This window comes from Choloepus didactylus, chromosome 20, assembly GCF_015220235.1.
Source record: "Choloepus didactylus isolate mChoDid1 chromosome 20, mChoDid1.pri, whole genome shotgun sequence".
Taxonomy (NCBI): domain Eukaryota; kingdom Metazoa; phylum Chordata; class Mammalia; order Pilosa; family Megalonychidae; genus Choloepus; species Choloepus didactylus.
In genome coordinates, this window is record NC_051326.1 from 57,831,143 (window position 1) to 57,851,927 (window position 20,785).

General features: G+C 37.7%; 1 protein-coding gene across 4 annotated transcripts in view; it reads right to left on the reverse strand.

Moving 5' to 3' along the window:
- The window catches only part of MBOAT2 (membrane bound O-acyltransferase domain containing 2), a 225,196-nt gene that overhangs the window by 183,179 nt on the left and 21,232 nt on the right, over positions 1-20,785 (reverse strand). The gene's annotated exons all lie outside the window — the stretch shown is intronic.

The window sequence follows — 20,785 nt, forward strand, 5'->3', positions numbered from 1 at the left end:
TAGTGAACACTGAGAGCTTATACTCCCTAGCCCACTTAAATAAAGGAAAGAATTTTCTTTTCTATTTGCCTGGCAACATTAATTATCAGTTTTTAGGGGTTCCATTCTGTGTCCCAGAAGTAATTTACAAAACAAACTCACAATTCTAAAAAAGTGAGATTTTAATACCTTCTAACTCATAAACTCACAAAATAAATTTTCCATTATATATTTTCACTCAATTTAGAAGTAACTACTTAGCAAAACAATTATTACACATGCACAATGGAGCGCAAGCCACACAGCACGGTATCATCACATCCAAGTTCTCATTCAAGGCCTGCCGCTCCCTAGCTGTGAGAACATGGACAAGTTACTTCAGGCAGCTAAGGCACCACTTCCGCATCTGTAAAACATACTTTTATGGGTTGCTACACAAAGTAATGCATTAAATGTAATAACTGAGAAGTAACTAGCACGGTGCCTATTTGAGTGTGAGCACTCAATAAATGATAATTATTTCAGGTAATTTGCCAATATTCCAAAAAAATAATAAATATTGAGACATTACAATGTACCAGGCATTTTGTGTCCTCTTATTAACCCAAATAATACTCCCAATAACCTGAGAAAATAGTTACTACTATCCCCATTTTTAAAACTAGGAAATGAAAACTCAGAAAATTCAAGTAATTTGCCATAGTCACAGAACAGACGAGTAAGATTTTAAACTGAGGCCAAATCCAAAAGTAATGCTCAGTCCACTACCGCCCTCTCAATTTACATGTGATTAAAGTAAAGCCGTTTGGAAACAAATAATAAAATAATAATATTTTCTAATATACAAGTGCTAATTCTGGAATAATAACATTTAAACTGCCTAAGATTATTTTGGGCCTTGTGCGGGCAGAGCAATTCAGGGTCATTGCCAAGGGGGCTGAGCACAGAAGCAGAAACACTACTCACAAGGTAAGGCAAGGTGACTTCTCAGCTAGCATCCACCTTCCCTGTGGCATGCGACAGTGAACTAGTCAGCATTTTGAGACTACACTCTGATCTTGTGTGTTTCCCAGATGTTATTTTAATTTGTTAGCAAAATCATGACTGAAAAAGTCCAGCAGATCACCATGGATGAAGAAACAGAAAGACTGATCTATCAGAGTCAAAACAGATAATATCCACCACCCTGATAAAGATGAACACCAATGTCAGGTACAACTTTCACCCTGTCTCCAAGCACAGTTGAGAGAGTATGTAACAGTGCCATCAGAATTTCCGAAATCACTATGGCTAAAACACTGAGTATAACAAAGATTTCACATTCAAGGGTTCCCAAAAGAGAAGATGGAAAGTAAACAGCTAATGAGTACCTATTAATGATAACTGCTATTAAATTTAATGTCTTCTTAAATTTTATGAATATACACATGCATATATTTAATAAATATATATACACATGTATTTATTCACTTTTCCATAATATATTTACTTACTATTCCTATTGATGATATATCAAAAAAGATATTCCCACATTGATGAGATATACTATATTTTTTCAACGTTAATTTCCCCTACCTTGCCTTCATTTTTTAAATTAGAAAATGCATTGAGTTTCACATTTGTAAATTATCCACCCATCTGCAGGTAAATAGCTTCTTTACTACTACTTATTAATGAACAGAAAGGAAACACAGCAAAATCTAGATAAAGTGAAATATTCAGGATGACTATTTTACTTAGCTAGATTCTTTGATTAAGCAAAATCTGTTTTAGGTACTATTATTAAAACCTTAAATATATATTAGTCCACTTTCTTTTCTTAGTGTCTACTTTTTCATAAACCAATCTTGGTCAAAAAAAAAAAAATAGAATTTTAAGCGGATTTCTTTTCTCTGTCTCCAAAATCCACTCTTTTTACTATACCATTCTTCTCAAACATTTACTCACTGACTACTACAAGCCAAACACTACTTAGTTTAGCATTGAAGATTCAAGAGATAATGAATAGCTCCTTACCCTAAGAAGCTTGCAATCTAATCTAGTGAATAAGAGAATAAACTACTACAGTTTATTGGAGTGTGGTAACTGTTATAAATAAAAATATATGCTAGGTGTTATAATAATAATGGCTAACATTTATTGAGCACTTACTACACTCCAAACTCTTAACAGAGAATATCTTATAAAAACCATCACCACCATAGGTACTACTTGTTAGGGAGTACCCGCCATTCTTCGGCCTCACGTTTCTTCTAGGGCTTTCTTCTAGTGTAATGCTCCTGGCCTCTCTCTTTCCAACTGCCACCATACCCTCTCCATTAGAGGAATGACTTCATGAAAACTTCTGGGCTTTCTTTATATCAGTCATATTTTTTATTATTTTTTTATATTATTTCATGATGTGATAAGTTTACTGGGGAAGTTGTGTTCCTTCTCTGGGGAGACCTGCAGTTGCCCAGCTCTGCCTGTGTTGAGTGAGTCAAATCAATTCAGGAGTAAAGTACTAAAAAAATCCATTGTGACAGTACATAGAACCCACATCCTCCAATCCAGCTTTTATCAGGAAGGCTGACATTTTGATCCCTGTCTACCTAACTCTTTTCTCTCTCTTAGATGGGTCCAAATTTGGCAAGAGAGGGTTATTAATTACTAGAACCCTAAAACTCCAACATTACCATTACCTCTGTTTTACATGTGAAGGAACTGTGGCTTAGGTTAAGTGACTTATTCCAGGCTTCCTATCTAAAAAGCAGTGCTATCACTATTTGCAAAAACTGCCTCCTAAAATGGCAAAAAAAATCTTTCAAAACTGATAATGTATTATCCTTAAGTTGAAATTTCAAAAGGAAATAGAAGTTAATGCTAAATAAGGTCATTTGTTTAATCATTTGCTGCTGATCAATTATACTGAGTTTGCTTTAAGAAATGAAACCTCAAAAACCAAAATATAATCGTCAGGTTCATAGTTCATGAATCCAATTTACAAATATTTACTGAGAACCTGCTATGAGCCAAGCATTGTTCCAGGCACTAGGCATAGATCAGGGAGATTAAATTGTAGTGGGAGAATCAGATAATAAACAAATGAATATATAATAAAATGCAAAACTACGTAACATAATATCAGCTCAATATTCTAAAACATAAGAGAGGGTAAGAGAGCAAAATGTCAGGAGGGTGTTGTATTTTTGGATGTGGGGTCAGAGAAGGCCTTTTAAAGGTAACACTTTAGCAGAAAGCCGTATTAAGTGAGGGAGTGAGCCATACGAGTATCTGGGGGAAGAACCTTCCAGGTGGCAAGAATACTAAGTAAAAGACCCCAAGGTGGGAATACGCTTAGCATAGTCAATGAACTATGGGAAGGTCAGACGTGGGTGAAAAAGAAAACAGAGAAAAGAAATGGCAGGAAATTTTCCTTCAAAAAAAAAGTAGGTTTATGGGTAGCCAGGGTCAAAGGGACTTGGGTTCTATTCTAAGTGAAAAGGGAATTCCCTGGAGGGCTTCAAGCAGAGAAATGACATGATATGATTTACACTCAATGTCTATTTTCACTTTCCTTTCAACACATTTCCCAAAGTAATATGACAATTTCTTGTTTCTTCTTCACCCACAGGTAGAGAAATCAAGGAAGACTGGAGTGCACCCCATTATTCTCAGAAACAATACGTAGTAGGGCTTGCCAAAAAGTAGGACCAAGGTTAAAAGGAAGTGGCTACCCCATTAACCATGGCACCCAGCCAGAAGCAGCTGAGGGTGATCTCCGAGTGTAAGTCAGGCAGACAGGACTAGTAGGTGCATAGATTGCAGATACCCAGTCTTCAGTAGCATGAAATCTACAAGGGGTGTGTTTTCCTTTTCATGTTAAGGCTAACTCTCTGAACACTGAACAAACTATTAAGCCTGGAACGAGAACTTGTAAGCAAACACTATGAATATCTTAAGCATAATAGTGAATTCTAGAAGTGCTTTTAAGGAACTGCTTGATTTAAAATTTTAAAAATAATAATAAAAATAAAAAAAAAATTGCTGGTAGAATTCCAAAGGATTTGGAGGCTGAAGAATTGAGTTAGTATCATTTTTAATGCAATTTTATTGAGATATTTTCACATAACAAGAATCATTTTTTTTAAATAAGAACTATCATCATCATAAACTAACATTCAATGGAAACATCTGACGAATGCCTAGCAGTGTTGTTCTAGCGACAGAGAGATGAGTAAGAGCTTGTCCCTGTACCCAAAGTGCTTTCAGTCCAGTGCAGTAAACACTCTAGTAAACCATCAATTGCAAAACAGTACACGGAAGATCGCCTAAGAGCCAAGGCCAGTGGAGAGGGATGATTTCATCCAAATCATAAAAACATGGCTAGTGGGGGACGCACATCTCCTGGACACTTAGCTGACACAACTGATAAAACCCCCAGACCAGGGAATATTAGTAACTTTCTAAAAACATTCAAATATGGAAAAACAAGACAGATTGTGGGTAATGATATTTAACTTCTAAGGGTAGAAATATGAAGAAATAAAGTGAGAACATAATAAATATATTAAAGGAGAAAACAGACTGTAATAATAAAAGAGAAAGATGAAAAGTTTAATAATTTTTTAAATATCGGTGATTTTGTATATTATTTCAGACTTAAGAAATTCTTTTCCTAAGGAAATAAGTGGGTATGCACTAAACATATAGGAAATTTACTGCAGGATCATAATATCAAAAAATTACAAACAACTGAGGAATAATTAAATAAACTATCATATCAAAATTATGGACCATCATACAGATTTTGGAAAGCAAATTAATAAAATTGGAAATGATCATCAAAATGTTAAGGAAAAACGAATAGTTACAAATGTTTTATTCAGTACAAGCCCATTTTGTTTAAAAGCACACACATACACACATTCAAAAATGCAAAAGCTGTGTCTGAGTTGAAGGACAATGGGTAATTTTTAATATTCTTCTTTATACCATTTCACATGTTATAAATTTTATACAATGAAGATGTATTACCTTTTTTAATCAGATAAAAAATTACACAAACTAAATTCAGTTCCCTACTCACGTACATAACACATTAGTGACACACAGATGAAATCTGAAATGTGCAAACATCAATTTTACATAAAAGGAGAATAAACAGCTCCCAAAGAGCAAAAAACATTACAAATACCCAATTACACCTCACTTTTTAAATTACAGATGAACTGAAGTTCTGTTTCACCCTCAGTATTCAGTCCAAACCCACTATTTTGCTTCGGTCTGGGCCTTGGACTTTCAAAGGTCAAATGTCCTAATGACTACTTCCTGGTCATTTCTAGTATCCCTGAATTTGTGGAGATTAATGATCATTTCATAGCCTAATCTACCAACATTTCTGATCAGCAAAATAACATCAGTAATACAAACAAGGCATGTCATACATATTTATTGTAATATATGAATACTAACTTTCAAACATACATAGATAAGCATTCTACATATAGCTTGGTGTGAAAATAACCTTACATGATTTATATACTAATATTGTCAGTTATAATAAAATGTATGTTTACTGTTGCAAAAGTAAAATGCTGCAAATAATTGATGATGTGAAAACTAGGAATCAAAAGTTTACAGTTTTTTTTAAAGTGTTAACAGATTAGATTATTTCATAATTTTATTATGTGCAAAACTAAATTAGTGTACTAACATTAAGCAAAATAACCTTTAAAAGAACTTTAGTTGATTTTTAGTTATTTAGTTCTGTGTAAGCCATGAATCTTTAATGAAAAAGCTCTCTTTGGGATTTGTACACACCTTGTGAGAATGAATTAAAAGTAGAATATTAGCTCTGCCATCTCAATTTTGCAAGAATATAAAACCCTAAAACCATGCACAATAATATCCCTGATACAGGGAATTTGTAAAAAAAAAAAAAAAAAAAAAAAAGGAATGTGTTAAAGAAAACAGGTCATCCCAAATACATTTTGTTCTCACTAATCAAAGATGAAAACAGTCTTCACATGAATGTTTTAAGAAGATAATTCTTCATTGTTTTGAATCTATAGAGGCTAAAGGCTTAAATGTCTGCAGAAACAATTAGAAGATGCTGTCAACCATTTTCATTTTGAGGACAAAGAAATTTTTGAGATTTACGTGGATGATATTTTAACACTCAACCATTCGACATTTGACCAAAACTGTAAATGCGTCTCTATTTTAAATGCAATATTAGATAATGCATTTCCAGTATTTCATACATGTTCTTCAATTCTGTTCTTCTTTCACAACTGAACACAGTCAGCCAGCATAAGATTGAGTCCATGAATTGAAAGAATTGATGTTTTTGGTATGCCTAGCGGTTTCTATCTTCATCTCAACCACATTATTTATGAGATCACAGTTATTACTAAATCAGCTATTTTATTTTTATTTTTAATACATTTTAGTAAATACTAGAAGCACAAAGCAATAAATTTCCAAACAAGTGTGCCAACACTGCAATACTCTAAAAAAGACAACACTCTGAAACTGAACTTTCAGACGCTGGGCTATACTATTCCATGAGAGCTAGAAATGTTCACTCCTGAGCCCATAAATTCCGTATCAGAAGATTTAGGGGCACTGACACCTAACGTGCTGAAGCGCAAATTTTCATAAATCAATCGTAGGTGGGGAGCAGAATGCCTCCAAACATCTAAAAGGTGATCATGAAGTAGGCTTACTCAGAATACTTCTGGATTATTCCACAAAGTCTGTGAGTACCAAAATGACAAACTCTAACAGCTACAGTTATCCAGAAATGGAACTGGCTGCCAATTAAAGGGAGCAAACTCTCAATTAGCAGAAGAGTTCAAGCAGAAACCAGATGACCTTCCACCAGAGATTTCAGAGAGAAGATTTTCTTTCACACGAGCAGATAGAACAAAAGGTGGCATAACAGCAATGGCTAACTTGTATGGAGTGCTTATTATGCACTAAGCTCTGCACAACCAGATAAAGCAAGGCTCCAGTGACTCACATAGTTCACAAGTGATGCTAAGCAGTAGAACCACAATGTCAACAAAGGCTGACTTTTTAACTTATGCTCTTAAAGAATATAGTCTTAATGCATGAAACATTTTTAAAATTCAGCTACAATACCATCAAACCCTGCCCATTCTACCCTCTCATCTCTAAAATATGAGGCCAAGCACAAAGCCTGGCACAGAGCAGACAATAAATACTTACTAAATGAGTAGGCCTGTCCCTTTTTTTCTTTGCAAGCACTACTATTTTCTGCTACAGAAGTTGCACTTTGCTCTGGGATATGGGGGAAACTTTTCCTTCAAGATTCTAGTTCAAAAGTTATCTATTATCTTTATGTCCCTGAATTATTGGTAGGCCTCTCTGTTGCAGCAGCCTAGCTTTACCCAAAGTAATTCCAACATATCCATCTTCTGACATTCATTCACATCCTGTAAATATTTTTAAGTTTCTTTCCACTAGACTAGAAGCTCAAGGCCAGAACTAGCCCTTACTCATCTTTTTAATCTGTCTAGAACCTAATAAAACACCTGGCCTAGGGTACATACTCAATAATGGTCTGTTGATAAACGGTATCTACTTACCCTTTTTTTGTCTTTATTACCAAGATGGTAGTAAAAAATTCCTGCACATCTAAAGTGAGACTAGAAACCCATCAACCTTCCTTTTATAAAAATGTTCTGAAATTATCAACATTCATTACAGACTAACTTTCCAATTCTGCAACAATTCTCAGAATGATGCCAATTTGTCAAAATATTGTCATACATGTAACTCCTACCTAGTCTACTTGATCCCAAGTTTCAGATAAAGGTTTTGATTTTTATCAGACCTCATCTACTCCTATATATTAACTTACAGTAATACATTTGGTTTTCCTTTTCTGTACACACTGTTACACACTGCTTACTGTACAAAATAAAGATGGCTAATCTACTTGCCAACCCATGTTACCAACGTCACTAAAACACACTGACTTGGACTTGTACCGCCTTTCTCCTTGATTCTATAACAGCTAAAACTCTAACATCTATATGTTTACCAAATCTGGTGTTAGGGACAAAGTAGGGAAAAGTATTTTAATATTCTCATTCTTTTCTAGAGATTCCTGCTTTCTATAAAAAACAATATAAAAAGGAAAACAGTCCAAGAAGACTAGACTTTTGGCACTATTCCAGTCTATTCTGTCTTTGCTGAAACGGTCCCAACATCCTTTTGTCTTTAATGTTCCAAGTAGGATTTTTTTTTTTAAATCTACCCAAATGTCTCTCACCAAAATGCCATTTTCCTGACAAAGTTACTTTATAAATTACTTTATAGTACTATGTAATAAAACTCTGAGTCTATACCCAAAACCTTTTTGGGACACCATATTTGTTCATTAATTATATTTCATATACCTTAAAAGAGAAAGCTAACTCTGAAGAAATGAATCCCCCCCATCAACAGCAAAAATTTTAACAAATATACAATTCAACAATGTGTATATCAGAATTTCCATTCAAATCTAATGGAAACCTAAATTTCAATATTTTGATGCCAAGTTTACCAAGAATTTCCTTTACTATGTGGCTTTAAAAGTATTTCCAAGAAAAATATTTCCAAAGAAAGCAGAAGACATAACTAGTCTAATACTACTGGATATGTAGAAGGACTGTAGTTATAATACTCAGGATTATAGTAGTAGACCAAGGATCCCTTAACCATCTTCAAAGATACTAAGTACTAGCTAAGAGTACCTCTACCCTTTCCTCTACCTTCATGCCCTCGGCTCTACTCATGTACCAAAAATCCTAGTCACTTCTATTCTTGGTATGTAGCTAACATGAACAGCTGTTTCAGTCCTGGTATTAGAGAAGGCATGATAACAATCACAGTGAAGCATAGTATAGATTAAACACAAACTCCAACGTCTGAATAGCTATCTCACACACACACACACAACCATTCTGGGCAAAAATCGATATACATGCTAGGAAAACTGAAAAACTGATAGGGGATTATAAGACAGTTAAGAACTTTCCAAGTATTACTTTATAACCCACTAGCTAGGCTTATCTTTTTAAATGTCATGTTCCATAAAACAGCCTTGACAATGTGAACCAGTAATTGTGATACTGGATCTGCAAAAAGACAAGAGTGAAATTCTGACCATCCACTTTAATGGAGCATTAACTTTCAAGATTATTTCCAACGTGTGACTTTTCTAAATAAAAAAAATGAATCAGGTAAAACTTAATTTGAAACTCTTCTGGCAATTTAAGAATGAAATTACTAAGTGATTAAGTATAAGAACCACATCTTCAACTATCGCATGACGTGGTTTTCAAATCTTCTGTAGTCCTGACTGCCCTGCTATGTCATAATCTGGTTTGTCAATGTTCTTTTTTTTTTTATTTTTTTTTAATCTTCATTTTATTGAGATATATTCACATACCACGCAGTCATACAAAACAAATCGTACTTTCGATTGTTTACAGTACCATTACATAGTTCTACATTCATCACCTAAATCAATCCCTGACACCTTCATTAGCACACACACACAAAAATAACAAGAACAATAATTAGAGTGAAAAAGAGCAATTGAAGTAAAAAAGAACACTGGGTAGCTTTGTCTGTTTCCTTCCCCTATTTTTCTACACATCCATCCATAAACTAGACAAAGTGGAGTGTGGTCCTTATGGCTTTCACAATCCCATTGTCAACCCTCATAAGCTACGTTTTTAAACAACTGTCTTCGAGATTCATGGGTTCTGGGTTGTAGTTTGATAGTTTCAGGTATCCACCACCAGCTACCCCAATTCTTTGGAACCTAAAAAGGGTTGTCTAAAGTGTGCGTAAGAGTGCCCACCAGAGTGACCTCTCGGCTCCTTTTGGAATCTCTCTGCCACTGAAGCTTATTTCATTTCCTTTCACATCCCCCTTTTGGTCAAGTAGATGTTCTCTGTCCCATGATGCCGGGTCTACATTCCTCCCCGGGAGTCATATTCCACATTGCCAGGGAGATTCACTCCCCTGGGTGTCTGATCCCACGTAGGGGGGAGGGCAACGATTTCACCTTTCAAGTTGGCTTAGGTAGAGAGAGAGGGCCACATCTGAGCAACAAAGAGGCATTCAGGAGGAGACTTAGGCACAACCATAGGGAGGCCTAGCCTCTCCTTTGCAGCAACCGTCTTCCCAAGGGTAAAACTTATGGTAGAGGGCTCAATCCATCAAACCACCAGTCCCCTATGTCTGTGGTCATGTTAGCAACCATGGAGGTGGGGTAGGCCAAAACCCCTGCATTCTCCACAGGCTCCTCAAGGGGGCACTAAATCTTTTTTTTTCCTTGTTTTTCTTTTTTTTTTTTTAACTTTCCCTTCTTTTTTAAATCAACTGTATGAAAAAAAAGTTAAAAAGAAAACAAACATACAATAAAAGAACATTTCAAGGAGACCATAACAAGGGAGTAAGAAAAAGACAACTAACCTAAGATAACTGCTTAACTTCCAACATGTTCCTACTTTACCCCAAGAAAGTTACCTAATATAGCAACATTTCTGTGAACTTGCTCCTACTATATTCATCAGAAATTAACAGACCATAGTCATTCCTGGGCATCCCCACAACGTTAAATAGCTTATCTGTTCTTCTTGGATTATTGTTCCCCCTTCCTTAATTGCTCTCTATTGCTAGTTCTCCTACATTCTACATTATAAACCATTTGTTTTACATTTTTCAAAGTTCACATTAGTGGTAGCATATAATATTTCTCTTTCTGTGCCTGGCTTATTTCACTCAGCATTATGTCTTCAAGGTTCATCCATGTTGTCATATGTTTCACGAGATCGTTCCTTCTTACTGCCGCGTAGTATTCCATCGTGTGTATATCCACATTTTATTTATCCACTCATCTGTTGAAGGACATTTGGGTTCTTTCCATCTCTTGGCAATTGTGAATAATGCTGCTATGAACATTGGCGTTGCAGATATCTGTTCGTGTCACTGCTTTCCGACCTTCCGGGTATATACCGAGAAGTGCAATCGCTGGATCGAATGGTAACTCTATATCTAGTTTTCTAAGGAACTGCCAGACTGACTTCCAGAGTGGCTGAACCATTATACAGTCCCACCAACAATGAACAAGAGTTCCAATTTCTCCACATCCCCTCCAGCATTTGTAGTTTCCTGTTTGTTTAATGGCAGACATTCTAACCGGTGTGAGATGGTATCTCATTGTGGTCTTAATTTGCATCTCTCTAATAGCTAGTGAAGCTGAACATTTTTTCATGTGTTTCTTGGCCATTTGTATTTCCTCTACAGAGAACTGTCTTTTCATATCTTTTGCCCATTTTATAATTGGGCTATCTGTACTATTGTCATTGAGTTGTAGGATTTCTTTATATATGCAAGATATCAGTCTTTTGTCAGATACATGGTTTCCAAAAATTTTTTCCCATTGAGTTGGCTGCCTCTTTACCTTTTTGAGAAATTCCTTTCAGGTGCAGAAACTTCTAAGCTTTAGGAGTTCCCATTTATCTATTTTCTCTTTTGTTGCTTGTGCTTTGGGTGTAAAGACTAGGAAGTGGCCGCCTAATACAAGGTCTTGAAGATGTTTTCCTACATTATCTTCTAGGAGTTTTATGGTACTTTCTTTTATATTGAGATCTTTGGTCCATTTTGAGTTAATTTTTGTGTAGGGGTGAGGTAGGGGTACTCTTTCATTCTTTTGGATATGGATATCCAACTCTCCCAGCCCCATTTGTTCAAAAGACCATTATGACTCAGTTCAGTGACTTTGGGGGCCTTATCAAAGATCAGTCGGCCATAGATCTGAGGGTCTATCTCTGAATTTTCAATTCGATTCCATTGATCTATGTCTATCTTTGTGCCAGTACCATGCTGTTTTGGCAACTGTGGCTTTATAATAAGCTTCAAAGTCAGGGAGTGTAAGTCCTCCCACTTCGTTTTTCTTTTTTAGAGTGTCTTTAGCAATTCGAGGCATCTTCCCTTTCCAAATAAATTTGATAACTAGCTTTTCCAAGTCTGCAAAGTAGGTTGTTGGAATTTTGATTGGGATTGCATTGAATCTGTAGATGAGTTTGGGTAGAACTGACATCTTAATGACATTTAGTCTTCCTATCCATGAACATGGAATATTTTTCGATCTTTTAAGGTCCCCTTCTATTTCTTTTAGTAGAGTTATGTAGTTTTCCTTGTATAGGTCTTTTACATCTTTGGTTAAGTTTATTCCTAGGTACTTGATTTTTTTAGTTGCTATTGAAAATGGTATCTTTTTCTTGAGTGTCTCTTCAGTTTGTTCATTTCTAGCATATAGAAACATTACTGACTTATGTGCATTACTCTTGTATCCCGCTACTTTGCTAAATTTGTTTATTAGCTCTAGTAGCTGTATCGTCGATTTCTCAAGGTTTTCTAGATATAAGATCATATCATCTGCAAACAATGACAGTTTTACTTCTTCTTTTCCAATTTGGATGCCTTTTATTTCTTTGTCTTGCCGGATTGCCCTGGCTAGCACTTCCAGCACAATGTTGAATAACAGTGGTGACAGCGGGCATCCTTGTCTTGTTCCTGATCTTAGAGGGAAGGCTTTCAGTCTCTCACCATTGAGTACTATGCTGGCTGTGGGTTTTTCATATATGCTCTTTATCATGTTGAGGAAGTTTCCTTCAATTCCTACCTTTTGAAGTGTTTTTATCAAAAAGGGATGTTGGATTTTTTCAAATGCTTTTTCAGCATCTATTGAGATGATCAATTGATTTTTCCCTTTTGAGTTTTTAATGTGTTGTAATACATTGATTGATTTTCTTATGTTGAACCATCCTTGCATGCCTGGAATGAACCCCACTTGGTCATGGTGCATGATTTTTTTAATGAGTCTTTGGATTCGATTTGCAAGTATTTTGTTGAGGATTTTTGCATGTATATTCATTAGGGAGATTGGCTGGTAGTTTTCCTTTTTTGTAGCATCTTTGCCTGGTTTTGGTATTAGATTGACGTTAGCTTCATAAAATGAGTTAGGTAGTGTTCCATTTTCTTCAATGTTTTGAAAGAGTTTGAGTAAGCCTGGTGTCAGTTCTTTCTGGAAAGTTTGGTAGAATTCCCCTGTGAAGCCATCTGGCCCTGGGCATTTATTTGTGGGAAGATTTTTGATGACTGATTGGATCTCTTTGCTTGTGATGGGTTGGCTGAGGTCTTCTATTTCTTCTCTGGTCAGTCTAGGTTGTTCATATGTTTCCAGTAAATTGTCCATTTCTTCTACATTATCCAGTTTGTTCCCATACAGTTGTTCATAATATCCTCTTATAATTTTTTTAATTTCTTCAGGATCTGCAGTTATGTCACCTTTTTCATTCCTTATTTTGTTTATATGGGTCTTCTCTCTTTTTGATTTTGTCAGTCTAGCTAGGGGCTTGTCAATCTTGTTGATCTTCTCAAAGAACCAACTTTTGGTGATATTTATCCTCTCTATTGTTTTTTTGTTCTCTATGTCATTTATTTCTGCTTTAATCCTTGTGATTTCTTTTCTTCTACTTGGTTTAGGATTGGTTTGCTGTTCATTTTCTAGCTTCTTCAGTTGATCCATTAGTTCTTTGATTTTGGCTCTTTCTTCCTTTTTAATATATGCGTTTAGTGCTATAAATTTCCCCCTTAGCACTGCTTTTGCTGCATCCCATAGGTTTTCGTATGTTGTGTTCTTATTTTCATTCGTCTCTATATATTTAGCAATTTCTCTTGCTATTTCTTCTTTAACCCACTGATTGTTTAGGAGTGTGTTGTTTAACCTCCAGGTATTTGTGAATTTTCTAAGTCTCTGATGGTTATTGACTTCTAATTGTATTCCATTGTGGTCAGAGAATGTGCTTTGAATAATTTCAATCTTTTTAAATTCATTGAGGCTTGTTTTATGTCCCAGCATATGATCTATTCTGGAGAAAGTTCCATGAGCACTAGAAAAGTATGTGTATCCTGGTGATTTGGGATGTAATGTCCTGTATATGTCTGTTAAATCTAATTCATTTATCAGACTGTTTAGGTTTTCAATTTCCTTATTGGTCTTCTGTCCGGTTGATCTATCTATAGGAGAGAGTGATGTGTTGAAGTGTCCCACAATTATTGTGGAAACATCAATTGCTTATTTTAGTTTTGCCAGTGTTTCTCTCATGTATTTTGTGGCACCTTGATTGAGTGCATAGACATTTACGATTGTTATTTCTTCTTGTTGAATTGCCCCTTTTATTAGTATGTAGTGGCCTTCTTTGTCTCTCAAAACATCCCTGCATTTGAAGTCTATTTTATCTGAGATTAATATTGCTACACCTGCTTTCTTTCGGCTGTAGCTTGCATGAAATATTTTTTTCCATCCTTTCACTTTCAGTTTCTTTGTGTCCCTGTGTCTAAGATGAGTCTCTTGTATGCAACATATTGATGGTTCATTTTTTTTTGATCCATTCTGCGAATCTATATCTTTTAATTGGGGAGTTTAATCCATTTACATTCAACGTTATAACCGTGAAGGCATTTCTTGAATCAGCCATCTTATCCTTTGGTTTATGTTTGTCATATTTTTCCCCTCTGTCTATTAATATCCTTTATTGTACCCATACCGAATCTCTTTAATACTGAACCTTTCTCCAAGTCTCTGTCCTTTCTTTGTTTCTCTGTCTGTAGGGATCCCTTTAGTATCGCCAGTAGGGCAGGTCTCTTGTTAGCAAATTCTCTCAGCATTTGTTTGCCTGTGAAAAAATTAAGCTCTCCCTCAAATTTGAAGGAGAGCTTTGCTGGATAAAGTATTCTTGGCTGGAAATTTTTCTCACTCAAAATTTTAAATATATTGTGCCACTGCCTTCTCGCCTCCATGGTGGCTGCTGAGTAGTCACTACTTAGTCTTATGCTGTTTCCTTTGTATGTGGTGAATTGCTTTTCTCTTGCTGCTTTCAGAACTTGCTCCTTCTCTTCTGTGTTTGACAGTGTGTTCAGTATATGTCTCAGAGTGGGTTTATTTGGATTTATTCTATTTGGAGTTCGCTGAGCATTTACGATTTGTGTATTTATGTTGTTTTGAAGATTTGGGAAGCTTTCCCCAACAATTTCTTTGAATACTCTTCCTAGACCTTTACCCTTTTCTTCCCCTTCTGGGACACCAATGAGTCTTATATTCGGACGTTTCATATCATCTATCATATCCCTGAGGTCCATTTCGAGTTTTTCAATTTTTTTCCCCATCCTTTCTTTTATGCTTTCATTTTCCATTGTGTCATCTTCCAGGTCACTGATTCGTTGTTCAACCTCCTCTAGTCTTGTACTATGAGTGTCCAGAATCTTTTTAATTTGGTCAACAGTTTCTTTAATTTCCATAAGATCATCCATTTTTTTATTTAGTCTTGCAATGTCTTCTTTATGCTCTTCTAGGGTCTTCTTGATTTCCTTTGTATCCCGTACTATGGTCTCATTGTTCATCTTTAGTTCTTTGAGTAGCTGCTCTAGGTGCTGTGTCTCTTCTGATCTTTTGATTTGGGTGCTTGGGCTTGGGTTATCCATATCGTCTGGTTTTTTCATATGCTTTATAATTTTCTGTTGTTTTTGGCCTCGTGGCATTTGCTGAACTTGATAGGGTTCTTTTAGGATTTGTAGACCAATTGAAGTCCTTATCTCTAATTTATCAGATCTACAGCTTTGTGGAGTACACTTTCTCTAACTAACCAGCAGGTGGTGTCCACGAGCCACCTGTTCTCCACAAGCCAGTTCTCCCCTGCTTAGCCTTTTTGGTGAGTGGGGGAGTGAGTCTTGTGGGGCCCAATTGGTGTACCAAGCTTGCATGTGTAGTTGGTGTTGCCTGCCCTGTATATGGGGCGTGTTTCTGGGCAGTCAGGGAGGGGGGTTGGCCCTAACAATCAAATCTCCCTGGTGATCCTAGAGTTTTAAAGCTGCTGCAATAGTCTAATCCTTCAGTTCAGTCCTGCCACAGTTTGTCTCTGCCACTGACCCACAAGTCCTTGGTATTGGCGTATGGCTCCTGAGATTTGCAAGTGGGCCCCTCTTCCAGGCTGTGCACCCCGGGTCCTCTGCTGAGGGATGACTGTGCTATGTCACAGGTGAGTGCAGTCCCCCCAGGGCGGTTCCGGGCTGCTGGGCTGTGTAGGGAGGCTCCCAGTCTGCTCAAATGATGGCTGAATGGGGCTTTGTTAATTCACACTGCTCCACCTTCCCAACTCTGGGACAATCAGCTGAGGTTGCAGGGAAGGCTAATGTCCACGCCCAGTTTTGTGGTGTGTGCCTGTTATTTGAAGCACTTTCGTCACACTGGGTTCTCTGGGTCAGCTCTGGGCTATGGGGCTGGTGATGGGCAGGAGTGTTTCCTGTCCACCAGGATGATGGCTGTGAGCGGACACCCCCCTTTTCTTGGGAAGTTGTGGTATTTAGTGAATTTTCTCAGCCACTGGATTATTGCCTTTTGTCTCAGAGCTCTCTTAGTTCTGCTCTTGACTTGACCTGCCCAAATTGCAAGTCTTTGAAGCTTTCTGTATTGGGCTTCTTAGAGTAATTGTTTTAGAAAAAGAAAAAAGGATTAAAAAAAAAGAAAAGGGCCCTCCTCAGAGATCTAATGGGCCACTGAAATGCTAAGAGACAAAGCAGCCACGGCCATTAAGGAAAGGTCCACAGGGCAGAGAGATCAGCTTTTCTTCGGGATTTGCATATGCGCCTCAGGGCCTGGGCTCTGCCCTTACCCTTTCTGTGTTCACCAGAACTCCAAAAATCCTCCACTTTTATTTTGGAGTTTTTCGTGTTGTTTTTTTTTTCTATGCCTGTCTCCTCTCTGCTGGGCTGGCTGCTCTCAGATTCTCTGGTGTCTGGTCTCAGTCTATCTATGGTTGGAGTTTGGATCAGTAGAATGAGTTTCCGATAAGGGCTGCCACTGCAGTTCTCCCTTCTCCTTCCTGGAGCTGACAGCCCCTCCTCCCACGGGACCGAGCCTGGCAGGGAGGGGCGCGGGTCCCCTGGCCGCAAAAACTTACAGATTTTGCTGATCTCAGCAGTTCCACGTTTTCATGAGTGTTGTATGAAGTATGCCCAAAGTCAGATTGCTCTGTGGTGTCCAGTCCACGCAGTTCCTGGCTTTCTACCTACTTTCCTGGAGGAGTAACTAAAACATACAGCTCACCAGTCCGCCATCTTGCCCCGCCTCCGTAAATGTTCTTTTAAGTCTCGGAACAGCAGAACACTACAGCCTGGACTGACCACCATAAACAATAATGGAAACTCTTCGTGGCTAATAAGCTAAATTTGCCTAGATGTAATATATTAGTAACCCTGACCAACAATGGCATTTTAACTCCCAAGGCTCACACCCACTAAGAAGCATAGTACTGATCAGCTGCAAGAGATGGTGTCCACTGAAGAATGAATGACCTGAACCAGATTCTGGAAGCTCAGTCAGCTGAAGAGACGACTGAGCAGCAAAGAGAAGGAAACACTTCAACCAAAGAAGTGGGTCACCACAGATTTCCCTTCACCACAATCTGCCTTCTGGCCTTGGGCATGTGGGAGGGATTCCTGAAAACACCAAGCCCAACTCCACTGGACCACCACTCCCCTCAGGGCATAGGCATTTGTAACTCCCTCAGGCAGGAAACACTCCCTTCTCTACCTGGCTAACCCCTCCTAATATCTGCCATTTTTAAGTAGCTTAAAAATCACTAGACTGCAGATACTAGAAGTCCCTTTCTCCTTTGTATCTACCACACTGTCTGGCAGATACTAGACACTCAAAGTAAACATGTAAAATAGATAACTGAAAATGCTCTGATGGATTCTGAAGAACCAGGGAGATAGGCTTAAGTCTTACGTAGTACTATATCCACCATAATCCCTGGAAAATGACCTTAAAAATTAATACCTAACATTTAGTGAGCTTTACACTGTACAAAGCATTGTGCTCTGTCCTCTACTTGCATTACCTCCTTCATGCTAGCCACAGCCCTAACAAGTGGGACCTACTTTCTCCGCCCCATTTTATGGACAAGGAAACCGAACCTAACAAAGTTCAGTCACTTGCCAACATTACGCAGTTAATGAGTGACAATAACAATTTGAGCCAGTCTATGCTCTTTACCATACCAGTCCAGCATACTCCAAACATCTCTGTATGTGTAGGTTAGTCCGAGTCATTAGAGATACAAAGGCAGTTTGAGGGGGCCCCTGCTCCAAAGAAATTTATCTCCTTGTAGGGAGAGATGTAAACTAAGCAAAATGAATAAATAAATAGCAACAAAAAACCAAAGTGCTTCAGGTGCTGTCCAAAAAAGATTTAAATAGGCATGAAACAATTGCTCAGGGAAGGCGCTACATCTTACCTGGAAATCACAGGAGGATTTTTGTACTACTGCTTCCTGGAGTTGGAAGAATACACAAATCTGACAAGGAACTGATGGAGACGGAAAAGAACCCCAAGAGAAATGTTGCCATAACAACTCCTTTCTAAGAAAGATGGTTCCAGATGATACTGGGCTTTTGTTAGGCAACAAAGAGAGAGGCTAGATGGAATCCAGAGCTGAATTGCTTGAGACAAAAGAGAGGTGAAGCAGGGCTACAGTAACAGGTAGTAGGAAACCTCTCAGTGCCTCCTCCACAGTGCTCAGCCTCATTACAGAAATGCTGAATACAAATTTAAGAAATATCTCTTTGAAGAGGGTCCAAATTATTACCCTACCTGGGCTAGCCACATGCCTACAGTAATATACATACATACAACATACATACAACAGAGGCCCAAAAAGGAAATGTCAAGTGTCTGGAAAGGATGGGACAAATCTTTAAAGTTTCATCAGGGAGATACACACTTTGGATGAATGTTGAAAAATAAGCCTTTGCCAAAAATAGAAGGTAGGATTTCAGGCAGAAGAAATACCTGAAGCAAACGCATGGAGTCAAACAACAGAAAGACACACTGAGGGGGAAGATGGTGCAGTAGGGAGCTGCAGGACACACTCCTTCTACAAAAACAACTAGTGAACAGACAGAAACTTTCTGATTCAGTGGCTCTGGGTCTCTGGAGACTACAGCATCCAAAAAAGAGCAGGAGGAAGATTGAGAAGCTGCAGCAAAAACTGAGTGAAGCACTCCCATGGCAGTGGCCAGTGCCCATCCCCCACCCTCAAGGCTTGCCTTTGGACACAGTCTGAGGGTGGTTAACCTGAACAGAGAGGGGCATAAAGTTCTTTCACCCCAGGAATGAGGAGCAGACATGGTTGAGCACTGAGTGTTGCTTCTGAATGGTGAGTTTGGACTGCTGGGTTGCAGCTTTGAATCACAGTTCCAGACCATCCGGAAAAGGGATCCCCACAGCCATTGTTTCAATACCACCCAGTGCAGGTTGACAAAATACACTCCCTATTTAGGGCTGTGGAGAAATGTTTGCCAAACAGCACAATCTGCTGGGCAGGCCAGGAAACTATAGCTTTGGGGATAAGAGAAAAAAAAAAAAAAAGGCTTTTTGGCAGTCTTTTCTGATCCCTCCCCAGGACCCTTTGGAACTAGTCTGTGACCCCTTCATTGGTACCTGGCCCTGTTTTCATCTGTTAACCACAGGCAATTCTAAAGTCTAGAATAAATTGAACCAAGTGTCAAAGAAGAGACTTAACTCAAAGCCAAGCAACAATAAAACACTAGGTGAGAGAGAGAAACATAACAAATCAGATGCCTAGACATCAGCAAAAAAATTACAAGCCGTACTAAGAAACAGGAAGATACGGCTCTGTCAAATAAATTAAAAAGTTAAAGAAGCAAATTAAAAAGTCAGAAGAGACACAGAATTTGGAACTAATCAAAGATATTCAAAAATCTCTTACATCAATTCAAGGAGATGATGTAAAATATAGCTAAAGAGATAAAGGATATTAAGAAGACACTGGGTGAGCACAAAGAAGAATTTGAAAACATGCAAAGAAAAATAACAGAACTTTTGGGAATGAAAAGCAAAACAGAGGCAAGCCCACTCAGGAGGTAAGCTTACTGCCCTCCCCCCTACATGGGACATGACTCCCAGGGGTATAAATCTCCCTGGCAATGCAGGACATGACTCCTGGGGATAAGCCTGGACCTGGCATCATGGGATTGAGAAAGTCTTCTTGACCAAAAGAGAGAAGAGAAATGAAACAAAATAAAATTTCAGTGGCTGAAAGATTTCAAATGGAATCAAGAGTTCATTCTGGAGGGTATTCTTATGCATTATATAGATATCCCTTTCTAGTTTTTAGAGTATTGGAATAGCTAGAAGGAAACACCTGAACTTGAACTGCAACCCAGTACCCTTGATTCTTGAAGATGACTGTATAACTATGTAGCCTACACAGTGTGACTTTGTGACTGTGAAAACCTTGCGGCTCACACTCCCTTTGTCCAGTGTGTAGATAGATGAGTAGAAACATGGGAACAAAAATTAAATGAATAATAGGGGAGAACAGGAACAATGGGATGTTTGGGGTGTTCTTATTTACTTATATTTTTATTCTTTTTTTTGGAAAAAAATGAAAATGTTCAAAAATTGATTTTGGTGGTGAATGCACAACTATATAATGGTACTGTGAACAACTGATTGTACAGTTTGGATGATTATAGGATATATTGAATATATAGCAAGAAAACTGAATTGGAAAAAAATAGTCTAGAGGCATACAACAGCAGATCTGAACAGGCAAAAGAAAAGAATCTGTGAAAAAGAAGGCAGGATAATCAAAATCCTACAGTCAGCCGAGCAGAGAAAAAACAGAATAGAAAAAATTGAACAGGG